Source organism: Pteropus alecto, unplaced genomic scaffold (assembly GCF_000325575.1).
Source record: "Pteropus alecto unplaced genomic scaffold, ASM32557v1 scaffold57, whole genome shotgun sequence".
Lineage (NCBI taxonomy): Eukaryota > Metazoa > Chordata > Mammalia > Chiroptera > Pteropodidae > Pteropus > Pteropus alecto.
In genome coordinates, this window is record NW_006442508.1 from 3,868,039 (window position 1) to 3,887,731 (window position 19,693).

The window sequence follows — 19,693 nt, forward strand, 5'->3', positions numbered from 1 at the left end:
CTAACTTTGCATCAAAAGTCCTTTTTATTGACTCTCGCTCAATGTTAATCTTTTACCTACTTTACCTAAAATTTACTAATATCTTAAAGATCCCAAGAAATTTGCTAAGTTAATAATAACAGATGTAGTCTCTCTCCTAACATTTATTTGCATCATTTCTTTTTCGATGGCAAAATAAAGAGAAAACTAAGCATTTTTAGTTGACAATTATAAAAGAGTGATTATTCTTATTATAGATCCCTTAATATGTTTTTAAATCCCTATTTTTCTCTACTTTCTTTCAGGTGCCCAGATCCTGGACAAGGTAGTTTCAAATGAAAAGAGCAGTGTACTGGAATTTATGTGATGCATATTTCATTTCTGTCTTAGCTACTTGCAGTTTGTGTAACTGGGAATAAGAGGCTTCAGCTGTATAAGGATATTAATGACCATGATAGCTATGACATAAAATTGTCATAAGACTCAATAATTACATGTGCGAAAACTCTAAACAGTATAAAATTTAGATCACTTTATACATTTGTATAAAATTTGTATAAAATGTATAGTTAATAGAAATGTCATGCTATTTTTCTCAACACTCAATTTAAAGGTAATTATTGCAAAAAAAAAAAGATACTCAGAACAAAGGTATAAAAATAGTTAACATTTACATTACATAAATTAACTTATATCTCTTGCTCTACCACACCATTCTGTTCCCCTTTTAAAGATGAGAAAACCGAGAAACAAAGGGGTTAAATAATTTGACAAATGTAAGACTAGTAAATTGCTGGAACTCAGGCAACCTGACTTCAGAGACTGCTCTGGACTCAGCCCTTGTCCTTTCTTCATCAGTCCATCCTTTCTCCTTTCGCCCCTCTCCTCCATCACTACCAGCACAGAGAAATAAATATTTGAATGAATGAATGAATGAATGAATGAACAAATGAATATAGGATTCCTCTACTCTTGATTAAGATAAATCCAAGGCATAGATAATTCCATAAAATGACTTATTGGCCCTCAATACAAAAGACCAAAGAGCTGAGGTGTGTTACAAAAATATTGCAGACTATTTAATGGCAGAGGATTGTCCTCTTAAAAAAAAAAAATTCCTCAACAAAAGGGAACAAGAATATTAAGTTAAAGTTCATAAGAAAATCTGCTCAAAGGAATCACAAGAATTTAGTATATCCTTCAGAGAATTAAAGTGAGAACACTACATATAATGGTCACTATTCTGTAACTTACCTAAAATTGAAGGAGAAAATAATTATCAACTTTTGAATATGCTTTGAATTAGATATTTTATTTTGTACAATGTACCTTCTGTTTGAATAAATGCAATCTTCTAGTATCATTAAAAAAAAGGAAATATGAAAGTTAAGGAATAATTACACCAGGCATAATAGTCAAGATCTTCTCTAAACATAGATATTCTTTAATTAGATGTTCTGGATTTTATCCGTTTTTTTTTGTTTTGTTTTGTTTTTCCACAGTAGAGTAAAAGAAAAAAGAAAAAAAAACATATGAGGGGAAATAAATACTGCCAGAAATATTTTCTTATGGTAACCTTGAATGCTATTAAAGTACCTAAATATAGACAATGAAACAGATGGAAATTCTACCAAACCCATACAGGAAAGACTTCACAAGGTCAAAGTTGGGTTTAGTTTTTGTTCCCTCTCTTGAAGCTACAGTCTTCTTCGAATTTAATATGAGCATAAACATGTTGCTTAAAATTTTAAGGTAAGGTCACTGCTAAATTAGCAGTTCAAAAATTATTTAAATCAAGGTCATTACAGTACAAAGAATATGCAGCAGGAAAACAAAAGGTAGTAAAAAGTATACTGATTTAGGAGCTAAGGTACTGAGCTATTGTCCCAGAACTGCTACTACGTGACACTTGCCATCACTTTCCTCTATGACTCTTTTTTTTTTTTTCATTGTGAAAATAAAGTGATTATTTTAGTCAATCTCTAAAGTCAATCTTAGTCAATCATGATGTACTAGATTAACATTATATTTTTTAGTTACTTCTTAATATCAGAAATACAATGACCTCTGTTCTTCCAAAGGATATAACATATTTTGATTTAACATATTTTTGATGTTTAAGAGAGAAGTAAGGAGGACCTGCAAAACCAAGTCCTCTATGGCAATAACTTGTGAATTTTATCACAAAGAGCTTCTCATTTCTGAAGTAAACAATTTGTTTTCTGATTGCTTGATCTACTGATTTGTTTTGCTTTTAAGTTACTACACAATTTTCTTAGTTCTACATTTTATGTAAAAGGAGAAGCACTTACATTTCTATTATATTCCCCACAGAATGCAATAGAGTATTGGAAACAAAGAAATACTCAAATATAATTCTTAAGTAAACCTATGGTTTACCAAACACATTCAAAAGGCAGACTGCAGAGGGTTGATTCTTAACTCACCACCTACAGGCGGAGTGGACTGTGGTAAATTTCTTAATCTCTCTGTGCTTCAGTGTCCTTACTTACCTAGTGAGGATAACCTACCTTATCTGATACTTTTGAAGATTAAATAGATTAATGTGTATAAAGATCTGAGAAAATTGCCTGCCACACAGTAAGCACCCCATAATGTATTAGCAATTATTACATTCCACTTATTTCTATTTGGGCATTCAGTTAAAAAAAGAAATGATATCAATAGGAGAACTATAAAATAACAGTTTATTATCTTGGGGTAAAAAAAGCTGCCTAAAACATGACAGAAAACCATAAACTATAAAAGATCAACAGATTAAATACAGAATAAAAAGATCTGTAAAAAATACCTCCATAAACAAAGTTAAAGAACAAATACCACACTAGAATAAGATATTTGCATCATGCATGATAGACAAAGCATAACAACCCCTAATTTTAAAAAGGTTCCAATAAGTCAATAATAAAAAGACAAATAACCCAATTAAAAATGAGAAAAGGCTATTCATAGGAAAAGATACTCAAATGGTCCTAAATTAAACCTCCTTAGCAAAAATGAATGAATGAATGAATGAATAAATAAATAAAAATGAAAACATATTTTCCTTTTTTTAGTAATTCGCCTAAATAAAAAGATTGTGACTATTATTCTGTGTTGGAGAGAATGTGAGAATACTTGTATCCAAAACGACATGCCTGGTGTGAGTGGAAATCACCATGTCATTAGTGAACAATTAGGCTTTATATGTCAAAAGTTGAAATCACATACTTTGAACTTAGTAATTCCAGTGTAAAAGCTCTATTATAGAAATATTCATATATGCTTGCGAAGAAGTTTTTTTGCAACATTATTTGTTATAAATAATCTAAAGATCTATATACTCATTAAAAAGGAAATAGATAAATTAGTTTTTTTAACAATCCAGCTATGAAATAATAAGCAGCTATTTTTTAAACAATAAATCTATTAATACAAATATACATTACAGTTTAAAAACATATTGTTGTTGAATAGTTACATATTATGATCATTTTCTTGTAAATTTCACAACTCAGGGGAAAATATTAAGAAGTGTATTTCAAGTTCCAGTCAAGATAGCAGAGTAGCTAAACATTGTGCTTGCATCCTCTCACGACCACATTAAAAATTACAACTAACCTACAGAGCAATCATCAATGAGAATCATTTGAAATGTAGCTAATTAGAAGTCCTATAATTAAGGCTATATAGAAGAAGCCATGTGAAGACCGGTAATAGGGGTGGGGATGCAAAGGACTGATCTCACACACAAGCATGGCAGTTGAGAATTAGGAGAGATATCTCCGCTGCAGAAGTCCCCACAGAGGAGCAGAGGAGCAAGGAGTCTCAGACCCACACCAGCCTGCTCAGCCCGGAGCACCAGTGCCGGGAAGAGAAGTCCTCACAACTTCTAGCTGTGAAAACCAGCAGAGACTGTGGCTGAGTGAGACAAGAAGGCAAAAAGGAAAAAGAATCCAAGCATATGAGATATTTTTAAAAGCCTCTGAGACAACAGGAGTGCCAATATTCACATCATAGGGATACCAGAAGGAGAAGAGAGGAATTTAAAACCAATTTGAAGAAATAATGATGAAAAATTTCTGTAGCCTGGAGAAGGAAATAGACAAGCCTAGGAAGTGCAGAGAGTCCCAAACAAAATGAATCCAAAGGGGCCCACACCAAGACATATCGAATGCCAAAGATTAAAGAAAAAGAGAGACTCTTAACAGCAGCAAGAGAAAAGCAGTTAGTTACCTACAAAGGAGCTCCCCTAGGACTGTCAGAAACTTTGCAGACCAGAGGGACTGGCACAAATTATTCAAAGTGATGAAGAGCTAGGACCTACAACCAAGATTACTCTACCCAGCAAAGCTATCATTTAGGATCAAAGGACAGATAAAGAGTTTCCCAGACAAGAAAAAGCTAAAGAAGTTCATCACTACCAAACCAGTATTACAAGAAATGTTAAAGGGAGTTTTTTTAAGAAGAAGAAAAATAAAGATAAAAAATAATAAAATAGCAATAACTACATATCTATCAATAATTACTTTAAATGTAAATGGATTAAATGTTCCAATCAAAAGACAGGGTGGCTGAATGAATAAGAATACAATATCCTTACGTAAGCTGTCTACAGATACTTCAGATCAAAAGACACATAGACACTGAAAGTAAAGGGATGGAAAAAGATAGTTTCCATTTTCATAAAAATGGAAACAAACAAAAATCTTTGGTAGCAATACTAATACCAGACAAAACGGACTTTAAAACAAAGGCTATAACAAGATACAAAGAAGGACCATGTAATCCCACTTCTAGATATTTCTATGAAGAAACCCAAACACTGCTTCAAAGGGACATGTGCATCCATATGTTCACTGCAGCATTTCTTACAATAGCCAAGATATGGAAGCAACTTGGTGTTCATTAATGGATGAATGGATAAAGAAGAGGGGGTGCATATATACAATGAAATATTACTCATTCAAAAAATGAATGAAATATTGTCATCTGCAACAACATGGATGGACCTAGTGGGTACTGGGCTGAGTGGAGTAAGTCAGAGAAAGACAAATGTGATATGATTTCATTTTTATGTGGAATCAAATCAAGAGGATAAACAAACAACAGAAAGAAGCTCATAGATACAAAAACCATTTTGTTGACTGCTAGATGGGGGAGGGGTTAGTAGTGTGTGTGAAGGGGGAGAGGATTAACAGGTACATATTGGTAGTTACAAAATAGGGGATGTAGAATATAGCATGAGGAATATAGTCAGTAGTATTGTAATAACTATGTATGGTGTCAGATGGGTACTGTATTTATCATGGTGACCACTTTGTAAGTTATATAAATGTCGAATCATGGTGTTGTACACCTGAAACTAACATACTATTGTATGTCAACTATAATTGAAAAAAAAATTAAAAATATAAAGATTTTAAAAAAGGAAATTCTTTACCTGAAAAAAATGTATCTCGATGACACAATCATGGGCTTGTTATTTTTTTTCTATATTCTATTCTCTATTAAGTCTTCTAAATAAAAATACTTGCTATTAACTCTCATGGGAACTGGATTATATGCATGTGACCTTGAAATGACACTTCTATTCATTAAGAAGGTGATCGAATACTGACATAGGCACTTTAAAAATCTTTCAATGCAGTGATTTTACAAATTAATGTTTTCTTTGGCTTTTATCAAAAGAAGGGTTATAATTACCAGTTTTATTATTTAAAACCTTTACAATATAGAGACATAACATTTTAATGACAAAATGATGTTCCTTTCTATTGAATCACTGTCCAGAACAAAAATGGTATATGTGTATATATACTTTACTTACAGGCATTCATACTGAGGTTTCATGTAAAAATTCAGCAGTAACTGAAACATAACTCAGAATGCCAAGCCAATCTATTCAGTTCTGTCCTAAATTTTAGCTATAAAATCAAATTGCACAAATGTCCTACAAATGCCACTATAAGAGCATATTAAACAATTCCATTTTCTCTTTAAGATATCTCAAAAATTGATAAGAAAAGTGATTTTAGAATTGCCCAGTAATGGAGAAGGTTGTCTCAAAGAGTACCAATCTTCATCCCAGGAGGCTCTCCAATGGCTACTAGGCAATTATAGTCTAGAGATAAATAGGCCAAGTTCCTTCTTCAGGTAGGGATTGAACTAAAATATTTCTGAGGTCTCTTGCAGTACAATAGACTTCCATAGCATTCTCACATTTAGTCCTGCACATATCTAAACATTACTCTAAATGTAATTAATCTCCACAAACCTAACACATCTGGAAACAACTGCACAGCAAGTTACTCATTTTGTAACACAGCTGAAGATGGAGGCATCCCTGGGACTGTGGGACTGGAAAAAGGGTTAAATACCAATTCTAACTGAATTTCGTTGCTCTGTCAAAACAAAAGCAAAAACGTTATACAACTTACGTTAACTCTTGGAGAAATTATATGGTAGAATTTTTTTTTTATTTCACTTAATAATATAAGTATTTATAGAAAAATTCTACAATTATGTGCTGCAGAGTGAATAGATACACACAAGTGACTTTTAAAAAAAAAGGAATAATGCATTATTTCAGCAAGGTTAAAAGGAGAGTTGATGATAACATTGAGGATACAGAAGATACATACACACAGAAACATATACGCACTTCTCAGGAGCAAAAACTATTTACTCTTGTGACACAGGGGACTGGGAATGTTCCAGTGAATTTTTTTTAGTAGATAAAAGTTAACAGCAACCCAACGTGTACATACTATCATCTATATTTTAATAAAATGCTTTATTCTAAAAAGGAATATATGGACCACATAAATTATAAATGTAATATAATGAATCTAGATTATTTCATACATACCATCAAAATTCTAGAAGAAACTACAAAATATTTATTTACTTTCTGTATACATGGCTTCAAAGGAAAGATAAAATAAACTATTAAAAGCCCTGTTCTCCATTATGCTTTGCACACTAACTGCATGTAGCTCACTTTCTTTAAATGCCATCTAAAATTATAGTTAACTTTCATGGACAATTTCATAAAATTCTTAAAGAAAACTTAGATGTAGTCAAAGAAAAACAGAATTGAAGCTGTCAGAAGGGAAACAACAGCAATACTAATGAATGATTTTAATTATCCTTATATTTGTTGGGAGTCTGAAGAGGTAGTACCATGAACAAGTATTTTCCTTATTAAATGAATCGAGTGTTCTTTTTCAAATAGCCAAGAGTATCAAGAAAATAGAACAGAATTGCTGGGACACATGGTAGATCTATTTTTAATTTTTAGAGGAAACTCCATAATGTTTTCCATAGTGGTTGCATCAATTTGTAATCCCACCAACAGTGCACAGGGGTTCTCTTTTCTCCACATCCTCGCCAACACTTGTTGATTGTTGATTTATCGATGATAACCATTCTAACAGGTGTGAAGTGATACATCATTGTGGTTTTAATTTGCATTTCTCTGATGATTAGAGATGTTGAGCATTTGTTCATAGTCTATTGGCCAGCACTATGTGCCTTTGGAGAAGTGTCTATTTATCTGAAAAATTCAATAACACTAATTCGAAGAGATATATGTGCTCCTATGTTCACTGCAGCGCTATTTACAATAGCCAAGGTATGGAAGCAACCTAAATGCATACCAATAGACAACTGAATAAAGAAGATGTGATACATATTCAACAGACTATTACTCGGCCATAAAAAGAAATGAAATCTTACTATTTGCAACAACATGAATGGAACTAGAGGATATTATGCTAAGTGAAATGACTCAGAGAAAAGCAAATACCACATGATCTCACTTATCTGTGAAATCTAAAGAAAAAAATAAATGAACAAATGAAACAGAAACAGATTCATAGATACAAAGAACAAACTGAAGATTGCCAGATGAGAGGGGGTCAGAATGGCGTGGTGACAAAGGTGAAGGGATTAAGAAGTACAAATTGGTAGTAACCAAATAGTCATAGGGATGTGAAGTAGAGCGTAGAGACTATAGTCAATAATATTGTAATAACTATGTATAGTGTTAGGTGGGTACTAGACTAATTGGGGGGACCACTTTGTAAATTATATAAATGTCTAACCACTATGTAGTACACCTGAAACTAATACAAAATAATACTGAATGTCAATTCTAATTGAAAAACAAAAATTAAAAAAATTAAAATTAAAATAATAATTTTTTTTTAAAAGAAAATAGACTGGAAAGCAGCCTTTATTCATTTATTTAAAACAAACCAAAGTGAAAACAGAGAAATCATTGAGGGATCCTTTTAGAAAGCCAATCATAACAATTTAGTATTTGAAGATTTAAAAAAAAAATTTAAGATTATCAAGACAATATAAATGCACAGCTCACAGGTTTTTAAACTTCAGATTGAGCAAAGCATTGACAGATGTTAAATCTCTTAAAGATACAATATAGAAAAGCCTCTTATTTGGGGGTCCCTCTGCACCTTTTATATTTCATTTACTTATGGGTATAATATTTCTTTCCACGTGGCTTTTTTTTCCAACTTAATTCCAAATATTTATTATTCAGTTTTCTCAAATGCTCTTTTATTTTCCTCTCCCTTTCTATCATAGTTCATTATCTTTTCATTTTCTATCTTAAAGAGAATTTTCCTGAGAGGCATTATTAAAAGGCTTTATATACACTGTATGCTTACCCAATCTCAAGCAAGGTGAGATTTTTCTTTTAATTAATCTTAGTCATTTAAAGTTTTTTAGTGACACATTTCATCGGTCACTGCAATAGCTCTAGGGTTCATTTATCACATTCATTTGTGAAGATCCTTATTTTATAAAAGGGAGGTTATGAAATCAACTTCTTTTGGAGTAATTAAGACTAGAAGAGAAGAGTTGTCTTCCTGTCAAAAATAATTTAGAAAAAACTTGCCTGAAAACATGGAAAAGGACTAGACAGGTTAAGAAGTGTTTCTTATCATCTCAAACCTATTAGAATAGCTGTTATCAACAGGACAAGTAATAGCAAGTGCTGGAGAAGATGCAGAGAAAAAGGAACCCTCATACACTGCTGGTGGGACTGCAAATTGGTACAGCCGCTATGGAAAACAGTATGGATGTTCCTCAAAAATCTAAGAATTGATCTACCATATGATCCAGCCATCCCTCTACTGGATATTTACCCCAAAGACTTGAAAACTCATACCTGAAATGATATTTGCACACCAATGTTCAAAGCAGCATTATGCACAGTGGTCAGGACATAAAAGCAACCGAAATGTCATACAATAGATGATTGGCTAAAGAAGCTGTGGTACATATATACAATGGAATATTATTCAACCATAAGAAGAGATGAAATACTGACATTTGCAACAACATGGATGGACCTCGAGATAATCATGCTAAGTGAAATAAGACAGAAAAAGTTGAAAACCACATGATATCACTTATATATGGGATATAAACCTACAAGCAACAAATGAACAGGACAAACAGAGATTCATGGACATGGACAATAGACTAGTGGTTATTAGAGGGTAGTGGAGAGCGGGGAGGAGGGTAGTAGATGGAGTAAAATGGGTCAAATATGTGATGACATTAAAAATATTTTTTAAAAAAGAAGCTTTTCTTAATCTTCTAATGTATAATGAGATATTATTCATAGTTTAGGGCATTGTTTAACAAGTTCTTCTACACAAAAACACACTCATTTAGCAATAAAATAGAGCCTCATGTGTTCAGATGGTTTGGGGTCAGAAATAACGTAGATATTTTAAAAATATAAAGTATTAACTAACAATGCCTCAGATTCTTTTCTTGATGGGAATAGATTTGTCAAACTCTGGTACATTAAGGGACATTTTTATTGTTAGCTGATTTGAGCTAATTTTCTCGATAATAGAAATACAAATACTCAGAGTGATATGCACCAGGCATTGCTGAAATGGTCAGATTGAGCCAATACAGGAAAAATGCAAATATATCAAATTTTAATGGTTAATGAGGAAAAAATTATCTGTATGCAAGATAATCCTGAAATAATAGGATAATTATGAATATTAAGAAGGTAAATGATACCTTAATTCATCAAATTGTTATTGAAAACTGTCTTTGTGTCCAATAGATTTCTAAGAGCCATAAGCATGCATGAGCATAACATTGACTTTATTGTTGAGTACTTATGTATGATCTCTTAGAAAAGACCTTTACACAAGTAACTATCATCAAAGCAGTAAATGTTAAGTGCCATAAGATAGTAAAAATCAGTGCCCTACAAATATAAGGAAGAAAGAAGATCACTTTAGGCTGGCTATATTTGATTAGATTTGGTGATACCACAGATTTGGAATTTGAAGATGTCAATCAGTTGGCTACAATAAATTGGCAGTATTTCACTAAATGGTGAAAATAAGAAAGAAGAAATTCTAGGTGGCAAAAATATAAGTGGAGGGGAAGGTAGAGAAATTGAAAAGCCAAAGACAGGCTAGGAGAACTCTGAATTGGTTCTGGCTAAAATATGGCCAAATATAGGTGAGTTAATGTAAGTCTTCAGAGTTGTCTGAGCCCAAATTTTAATTGATTTTGTAGACCAAGTTAAATATTTTAGAATTATTCTTTAGGCGGGTAAGAAGTCTTAAGAAAATAAGCATTATTTTCATGTAATCATAATCTCAACTTTTTAGGTTTGCTAATAATATTCTATTTTATAGCTAAAGACATTGAACCTTAGGGAGAGTAAAGAGTGTGTCCAAAATCACAGGGATAGTAAGTGGTATTTATTCCAAAACCCATACTGTTTCTACACCATAATGCAGAATAGTGACTATAATAATACAGTGTTTGTGGAAGATCAAATATGTGTAGAGCATGGGGCACAACAATGAAGGAAAAGATTAAAATCAGGGATATCATGAAGTTATTATAAAAAACAGTTTAGGTGAGATGAAATAGAAACCTGCAATAATTTCAGTGGAAAAGTAATGGAAAAGAAATATTTCAATAATTCTGCAAAGAATCTAAAGTCTCTACTGAAATATAAAGAGAATACCAGGATAACTTAAAGAGGCTATTTCTTTTTGTGTTAAAGGTGAAAAAAATTCTTTAAAACTCTAACTTAGTTAAGATGAATCAATCAATCATTTATCAATCAATATATACATACATAAGAAACAGCAGATATTTAAATACTCAGGAATAGTTCAGCAATTCCAAACATAATTAAATACCAAAAGTGTTGTAAGATATATTTAGAATATTTAATCCATCTGCTTTACTCTTTTTTTGTGTTTCTATAATTTTGTTTAAAATAACCTAGTAAAATTAGGCAAACGTAAGCATGGTGTTATACGGATTAAAATAATTCTTGAAATTGATATTTTCAATTCATTTATGCTGGAAAGAAATTTGTATGCAAGATGATAATTTAACCAAGAAGCTAGAAGAATTAAAAATATATTTCTTTTTCAAATCAACTGAAAGCATTATTAATCCTAAGTATTTTCTTGATGCTTGTCACCATGGTATCAAATCAGAGAACTACTAGAAGAGAAGTGTTAAGGAACTGAAGCTTCTACGTCTTTTTATTCCATTGTAAGTCATATCAAAGCTTAGAAACTAAGATAAATATTTACAAGTCATTTATTCTAAGGTTAAAGGAGGACATTGAAAAAAATGTATCTTTGATGTATTCCTGCACATCTTAATACTGAGACTACAACTAGTCTCCAAGGGTACAGAACAGAGGCTAGAGCATTTAACTAAAAACTCTCTGCTTCCAACATCAGTGAATGAAAGTTCACTTTTACTCAGCAAAGATGAAGATCACAGACGTGAGTAAAACAAGAAGCAGTAAGAAGGACCAGGGCAGAGAGGGGAAATGTAGAAACAGAATTTCTCCTCTACGCACACCTATAATTTTGCATCATTTTTTTTTTTATTTTTTCAGATGTGACGTTTTATTAGACAGCATTATTTTAAAATTTATTGGGATAATATTGGTTAATAACATTATATAAGTTTCAGAGGTACAACTTTATAATATGACATCTGTATACTCTATTGTGTGCTATGAATACCTCTATGTTCAATGCAGCATTATTTATAGTAGCCAAGACATAGAAACAACTTAAGTGTCCTTTGACAGATGATTCGATAAAGATGTTGCACCAACTTTTGAACAGTCCTTTGTGTATCCCTTAACAACGTACCAGTTCTATTAAAATTGTACATTATGGAAGCATTCCTACCAGTGATCACATCTTAACTTAAAGACTCTTCGAATAAATAGAAGTCACTTTATTGGATTTCAGGCAGACTATTGAAAACTAGCAAAATATTCAGAGCTATATCTAAATCTATAGCCACATTTGTAATTTAGTAACAATAACACAGGGATGTTGGAGAGTTCCAAGCATGGACACAAATATATGTGGTGCTTGAACAACTGAATATTCACATGTAAAGCAGTGACTATAAACACAGCCCTTCCTTACACTTTTCACAAAAATTAACTCAAAATGAGTTAATTAACAAAAATTAACTAAAAACTATAAAACCTAAAAGGTAAAATAGGAGAAACTTTAAATAACCTTTGTTTTGGCAATGATATTTTAGATATGACTCCAAAAGCACTATTCAAGGAAGAAAATTTGATAAATTCAATTTTATTAAAATTAAAAACTGCTCTGTAAAGGCACTGTTAAAAGAGTGAAAAAACAAGCCACAGCAAATATTTTCGAACGCACATCTGTTAAAAGCCTGGTTTCCAAAAGGTACAAAGAACTCTTAAAATGCAATGATAAGAAAATAAACAAACAAGTCAAAACTTGGTAAAAATATTTGAACAGATACCACACCAAAGAATATACTGAGATGGCAAATAAGCAGATGAAAATGTGCTTAACATATGTCATTAGAAAAGTGCACAATTAATATAATGCGATACCACTTCATACTTATTAGAATGGCTAAAACCCAAATCACGGAAAAAAAACAAATGTTGGTGAGGATGTGGAGAATGTGGACGAGGAACTCTCATTTATTGGTGGTGGGAAAATAAGATGGTACAGCCACTTTGGAAGACAGTTTGACAACTTCTTACAAAGCTAAACACACTCTTACTGTATGATCCAGCAGTAGCACTTTATCCAAATGAGCTGAAAATTTATGTCCACACAAAAACCTGTGCATAAGTATTTACAGTAACTTTGTTCATATTTTCCAAAAATATAGAAGCAACCAAGATGTTGTTTAACAGGTGAATGGATAAACAATCTCTGGTTTGGGATATTATTCCACAATAAGAAAAAGTAAGCTATCAAGCCACAAAAGTACATGGAGGAACCTTAAATACATATTGCTAAGTGAAAGAAGCCAATCTGAAAAGGCTACATACTATATGATTCGAGTTATATGACATTCTGGAAAAGGCAAAACAATAAAGACAGTAAAATTGTCAATGGCTTCTAGAGATTCAGGTAAAGAGTGAGGGAAGGGAAGAGAGATGAACAAGTAGAGCACAGGGGATTTTTAGGACAGCAAAACTATTTTGTATGAAACTGTTTTGGTAGATACATGCCATTATATATTTTCCAAAACCCCATAGAACCTACAACACAAAGAATAAACCCTAATGTAAACCACGAATCATAGTTAATAATGTATCAGTACTGATTTATCAATTATAACAAATGTGCCTCAAATGAAAGTTATTATTAATAACAGGAAAAACTTCAGGGAGAATAATGGGCATATGAGAGCTCTGTATTTTCTGCATAATTGTTCTGTAAACCTATTAACTTTCTAAAAAGTAAAGTCTATTAATTTTTAAAAGATTATAAAGAAACATCTATGAACCACTTAGTCTTGAGAAAAACAGGGCTTTGCATAACAGCATCAAGGAAAATGTGTCCTTTTAATGTTAATTACATCTAATGCCACCAAAAAATTTATACTATTCCTGAATAAAAAAGGTGACTCCAAAATCTACAAAGATATGTTATATTAAGCACTAAAATATTTTAAGAATATTTAATGATTTCAAATGAATTCTCTAAAAATGAATACACCAAAATCTGATACAGAGCTGTTGAAAACAATGACCTTAGTTAAAAAAAAAAAAAACAAACAAAAAACAGTCTACAATGCTACCCTGAACAAGTCCGATCCCATCTGATCTTGGAAGCTAAGCAGGGTTTGACCTGGTTAGTACTTGGATGGGAGAACACCTAGGAACATCAGGTGCTGTAGGCCTAAAAAAAAGGGATTGCAAGCTGACAAGGTCTTTGCAATCTGTGAGGTCAACCAAGGGTTGCCTTGCCTAAAAATTAAAAAAAAAAAAAAAAAAGCAAATGAAACCAGTAAAAAATATCATCCATAATCTATCGAAAAGGCAAAAAATAAAAAATAAATAATAATAATAATAATCTGAATAAAATGAATCTATCCATTCTTCAGAAAGATGTAGAAAATAAACATTATCTCCAAAATTGATAAATATTAAATTGTTTTAAAATTTTCAAGAGCAGAGTATTCATAAATATATTGAAATTTTAAACGTGTATACAAGTGACCCAATAATTTCATCTAAAATCTATTCTAATGAGATATTCAGATAAAGATAAAAGATTTGTGTACAAGGATATTCATTCCAGTTTTGTATAATAGGGACAATTGGCAATAACACACATGTCCATCAAAAGGGAAATTAGTAAATAAATTCTGGTCACTCCTTATGATAGGTTACTATGCAGCCATCAAAGTAAAGCTGCTATGTGTCTCATTGGCAAGGAAATATCTTGCTTACAAATTGAGTCTGAAAAGTAGATTGCAGAAAACAAGACCCTTACATATGCTGTCTATAATAGACTCACTTCAGATCGAAAGACAAACACAGGCTGAGAGTAAAGGGATGGAAAAAGATATTTCATGAAAATGGAAACAAATAAACAAAAGAGCTGGGTTAGCAATACTTATCCCAGACAAAACAGACTTTAAAACAAAGGCTATAAAAAATAGATTGTAAAATTATACTTCTTTCATGATTTATATAAAAATATATATAAGCTGTCTGCATGTATACACTTATGTGTGTCTCATTGTGGATGTTTGTGTCCAAGGAGAAGGGCCTAGGAGAGAATTCTTAGCTTTTATTTTTATATCATACTTCTTAAGAAGGTGGGCCTAGAAAAAAATAAAAGAAGTAGGCAAGGAAACAAACAAACAAAAACAAACCGGAGAGCTTATTTATGAAGACTTTAAGGCCACAGGGATTAGCCTACCTTATCAATTAATAATATCATCAAAATAAATGTTGTATCCACAATTCACAATAACAGGATTCAGAATTACAATCATTACCAATTTTGGGGAGCAACCCGGTCTTCCTCTTACTACTGTTCTATCATTTATATAGTTCTAGAAAGCCCTAACCATATGATATCTATACACTTCCCTCCCTCCAATTCTTTCCAGCCTGAATGATCTTTTTTAGAATAAGAATTTTATCATGTTATATGTATTCTACCCAGCTCCCTAAATCACCTACTTAAAAACACTTTAATGAGTTTCCATTCCTCTTAAGGTAAAGATAAAATACTTTAAGACCCTTCCTGAGTAACCGTTACCTACTACCTCCATCCTCACAGTGAGCCAATTCTTTCCTACACTCCAGCTATCCCTCTCTTTCTTCAGTCTCTCAGACTTGCTGGGCTCCCTTCTGCCACAGGCTCTTTGGACTGGTGGCTCCTTTATTTCCTCTTCTCCTACTTAACTTGTTCTTCTATTCCGCATGTCAATTCAAGCATCAAGTCCTCAGCAAAGCCCTCCTTGACCTCCCTGACTCGGTGAAATCCCTATTATGCAATCACATTGTATTATGTATCTCTTTTATTGTTGCTCTTACCAAAGCTGAAATTTATGATAAATTTGATTAATATCTGTCTCTCTTACTTCACAGTAAGCTCCAAGGGTATAGGGAACATGTCTATTTTTGCTTACTTTTGCAATAGTGGCAAGCATCCTGATACCCAGAAGGAATTCAGTAAATCATTCATTTAATCAATCAATCAATCTTAAAGTTAACAGAATTCTTAGAGGTTCATCTTCTATTACTAAATCTAGTTTAGCAGATCAGACTGTAATGTTTACACTGTACATTAAGTTTACAACAAGGAATTGTTCTGAACAGACTATCACTGATCTTATAAAAATAATTTTAAATACCAGTAAAATAAGAGTGCAAGGTATTTTCACTCAATATTCAACTTTTGGAGAAGGGAGACTTTAGCATACTCAAAATTAGAATTAATGCCATCATCTATTCAATTAACTAAATTGGCATTACTGAAAATCTCAGAGGTGGATACAGAAAAAAATGATGGTTGTGTTTCTTTTTCACTGACTATAAGTTTGACAATATTGGCAGATGATCTTTTAAATATTTTTTGAACTATTAGATGTATAAAATACAGCAAATGACACCAAAAAAAATCATCACTCACCCAAAGATCTTCATGGTTTTATTCAATCTTTAAAGTTATCATTGTAGGTTACTGCCTTAAACTATGATAAGAATCAAAAACAAAACAAAACAAAACAAAACAAACAAAAACCATGAACTGGCAAGAGTAGGAAAAAAAAAAATTTTTTTCAGAAAATCTTTTGGTTGCTTTATCAAGATGGCATTGAGCTGAAATCCTCATGCCTAGTCTTCGAGATAAAGGATAAAATCAGGATTTCACAGACATCACATACAGCTTCTTGAACAGTTTCATCAGTGTCTGGTTTATATCTTTCTAAAAGGCAAATTGGATTCTGCATGAGCCATATTCTGGAATTCAGCCAATGATGGCTGAAACTCAGCAACACTAAGCTAACAATCACAAAATTATTTTTCTGTAAGATTAAGTAAAGGTTCACATTTGGTATATGAAAAACTCCTATAAATACAGATAGAATGATCTACATTTTAGATCCGTTAACTTTGGCATCAGTCAGTAGTAGAAAGACAAATATGGATTTTGGCACCAAGACTGGGAACAGGTTTTATGAGAGGAAAAGCTGTTATGTAAACTAAAGTAAAGCGGTAAGTCCAGAGACAACAAATCATAAACCCTGCTGGACTCATCTTTATCCCTCAGTATTGTCAAAATCACTTGCTTCAGAGAAAGCAACATAACCCAGAGTTATAATTAAATATGAAAGGCAATGATGATATTTTAAGAAAATATTAAAGTTAAGAAAGCATACTTTCTAGAAATCTTACCTTCTGTCACATTTTAGTATCTGGACTGGGATGTTTCTAACTTGATTTTTCACTTGACTGGGCTTCAGTGAGTCATCTGTGTAGACAATGCTCAGCTCCGTCTGTCCTTTTTTGCAAAATTATATTTAAACTGGCCATCCCGGTTTTCTAATACCTGCGATTCTACTCACATAGTAGCTGAATATACACCAGTGTAAGGAAGTCATAGAATAAAAATAATTCCTTATTGTTTAGGGGAAATGCTAGAGCACTTACCTGACATAAAAGGACTCTACACTGGGAAAGAAATACATTAAAGAGGGAGAAGTATTCCCTTAGCACCATAGCATAATCTTCAGTAATTGATTGGGGAGAGATTATTTAAGCTTCTTTAATGGTACCTGTACTTCTAATTAGGTCATTTTCTCAAAAAAGATTTTTGCCTTCTATCTAGGAGAGCTGAGCATAATGAGCTAGTTCAATATATGCTCCATAGTTTAAAGCCAGATAAGATAAAGTTTAAGAGAGAACAAACTTCTAACCTGCTAGCAGGATTTACACACTTTATGTGCAGGAGATGGAAATTGTAGAGCACTTAAACATGTAAAGTCTTTTGAGTTTTGCTGAACTTACTTGGTAACCATTATTATTATTATTATTAATTATTATTATTTAAAAGGATAAGAGATTATAAGGGATGAGCACAATTGCTTTCAATGGCATTTCTTTTCTGAGTATTTGCAGGTTTGTTGTTGTTGTTGTTTGTTTGTTTTTTAAATAAACACATCTTACCTACTGGCTGGAATTTTCCTGGAATTCTCAACACATTTTCTGGGTTAAAAATTATTCAGATATTTCAGAATGATGCAGAAAATACAAGTTGGATGAGAACAAATATCTCCTGACACTCCGATTCTGCCTCTGCATTTTAGATATCAAGATTGGGTTCTCTACAGAGTTTACACAAAGAAATATTCTCTTTTTACAATAAGGTCCTGGGTATCCATCAGTGTCTTACCACTTCTCTTAATCTTGCTTTCTCATACAGAGCTGATGGGGTTATTTTCTGAACTCAAATCTACTTTTACTATAATTGAAAGCACATGATGAGTTGAAAATGTATAGTTAAAAAATATCAATCATTTAAATTGGGTGCTCTCGTATATTTGATATTATAAAATGTTTCAAATCTTCAGATACAAATATGTGCAAAATGTATCCAAAGTCATACCCTTAAATTCAATAATTATATAGCTAGAAATATATCTTATCAGAATAATTAGAAGTGAGTTCAAAATTTTGCATATATTATTCATTCTAGCATAATTTCAAAATCAGGAAAGATGTAAAGTAACCTAAAGACATCAAAATAGCAGGCTGGTTAAATAATAGGTGTCAGCGCCGGGCTGATCGAGAAGGGAAGGTTTTCGCGAGACGTCCAGCTGAAAGAATGCATGAGGGGCTGACATGAAAATGAAAGGGCAGGCATCAAATTTATTGCAGGAAGTGTGCTTCGAATGCGGAGAACACGCTTCTGTGGGGAACATACTTCTGCTCCTGCCCCTTCCCCTGCTTCTGCTCCTTAGGAGACTGCATGGGCTCCACATATATCAGAGTACAATTCTGGCATTCAGCCACACATGCGTGATCTAATAAACTGGATTATGTTTACATGTTAGGCGCAAGCACCCTACTACACTAATGTAATATTCTAAACCCAGGGTCTTATTCCTAGTTGTAAGCCTGGATCACAGCTAGACCTGGGACCAGCCAGGCCTGGAACCCACACTCCATCCCTGCAGGGTCGTGACGCGGGATCTGGCCCAGAAGGTGCTACCTTGGGCCCACAATCCACTTGCCATTCCTGGAGTGGCTTAGCCCTGTGGAGCACCTCCCTGGGGTACTTTTTACTCACCATCTCTCTGGGTGCTGCTCAGCACACCAGGGGCATAGAGACACAGCAACTTATACTTGTGCCCAGGTCAATGATAGCTCCCATCATTTCACTATCTGTTCCATGGTCGAGTCGTCTGTATACTAGGCATCTTCAAGGATGGGAACCCGACCCTCTGCATAGGGACTCAGTATGACTCCCATCTCAGCAGGCTCCACCAGGAGCCTTGCTTAAAACTGCACTGGTCCTAATAGGGAGTGCAGATGACCTGACAGGGGGCTCACAAAGAACTGGGCCTGCTGCTCCAGGTACATCCCCAACTTGGTCAGTAAGGGTCTGTGCAATTCCCATATGGGAAGTCTTCACCCAAGACCACAGCCACTCCTCCACGGGGTATGTGGACTGCACAGTTATGGAATTAGGGCCAGTGATGGCCTTACTGGCCATCACTGGCTGCATATATGCAGAAAGGCTGCATATATGGCAACCTGTTGCTTCTCTAACAGAGAATACCACACTTCCACGTCTTTCTATAACTGAGACCAGAAGCGTATTGGCACCTTCCAGAAACTGCACTTCTGCCA

General features: G+C 33.2%; 1 protein-coding gene and 1 pseudogene across 1 annotated transcript in view; one reads left to right on the forward strand and one right to left on the reverse strand.

Moving 5' to 3' along the window:
* KCTD8 (potassium channel tetramerization domain containing 8) overlaps window positions 1-19,693 on the reverse strand; it is a 230,010-nt gene that overhangs the window by 131,013 nt on the left and 79,304 nt on the right. The gene's annotated exons all lie outside the window — the stretch shown is intronic.
* LOC112471587 lies at window positions 14,108-14,223 on the forward strand (annotated as a pseudogene).